The sequence below is a fragment of the Choristoneura fumiferana genome, chromosome 16 (assembly GCF_025370935.1).
Source record: "Choristoneura fumiferana chromosome 16, NRCan_CFum_1, whole genome shotgun sequence".
Lineage (NCBI taxonomy): Eukaryota > Metazoa > Arthropoda > Insecta > Lepidoptera > Tortricidae > Choristoneura > Choristoneura fumiferana.
The window spans coordinates 3,654,012-3,655,385 of NC_133487.1; positions in this window are offsets into that span (position 1 = coordinate 3,654,012).

Below are 1,374 nucleotides of genomic sequence, written 5' to 3' on the forward strand. Positions count from 1 at the left end.
CTGCTTGCTGCTTCACGCCAGGATTAGAGAGCAAAAGATGTTCATAAGAGGAATGTGTTCAATAGAAACGCTTCATCTACCTCGCCTCGCTCCGCTCAGCTGATTCCACTAGAGAAGTGCTGTGCGAGGATAGTTTGATGAAGCGTGTCTATTGGCTCATGAAGAACACATCTTGCACATCTTGTAACATGGCAAACCTTCGCGTTGCGCAACTGGCCGCTTACAGAAAAACAAAATTCAAAATTCAAAGTAATTGATACTCTTTTGTTTTTTTTCGTGATTCGCTCTACTATTTGGCAAGGCGTAAGCCGAAATTTGGTTATTTATAGAAATAATTAATACTTTTCACTTTGTGGTAGCTAATTCACTGACTTTTACTTATGATATAAGGGCTGCCACTATTGCAGGTATTGTTAATATTAGTGCTGCAAGCAAGAAGTAAAGCAGGGTGTTTTATTCCAGACCTTCCTTTTCCCTGCTGAATCCAAATCTTCATCTCCACTTCCTCTCCGTTATGCGCTACTGGAACGATTCGAAGCTACCTCAACACCCTGCCCCTGATTTCCCTACCTGTCCTACAAGTCTCAGGCCAGTGTTTTTTTAAATTTATCTACAAGAGTAGTGCTGACTGAAATAATTGTATATATTTTCTTTTTGTATTATATTTTTATTTGGTAACCACACGCCTTTTTATTTCTCCGACCGGCTAGCCGATTACAATCTTTGGTGCAAACGCGGCTTGAAGTTTAGTGTAAAAAATATTATTGATCTACTGTTATTTTTACCTCTTCTCCTATAATCCCCGCTAATATCCAGCACTCTGAGTGCGCCTCGAAAAGATAATGCGTACCTGTCGTCGGCTCTGTTACGGCACACATAGAAATTATTATATTAAAAACTTTATATAGTGGATATAGGGTATAAGGAATCTCCGAAAGAAAACAGGTTAAGTCTACAGGTTTGTCTTTATTAGACAGGAAGAATTGAGTGTAGGGTCGGTATCACCAAAAGAACAATTTTATAATTGTTTTTAATTTACTTTTTTATTTTTTTGATGTTTCGTTGTGTTCGTATTGATCGATTTTTTCTTCAAATGAAATCAAATATAAATAGTAACGGAAAAATCACTTATTTACAAACTTTTTATTTAACTTGCCCTCTAAGTTGTTATTGTTGTTCTGTTTGGGGCAAATCTTGCAAGTTCATTTTGATCTATTACAGAGGTCGGATCTTTACATTGTGTAGGTTGGATGGCAATACATGTAGGTACAGTCAGCAAAAAACAGCTCACAGCTAGTCAATAATTATTTACATCAGGAATCAACGTCAAAACAATTGAATCCAGAACATTACGTTACTTGTAAAATTGAGATA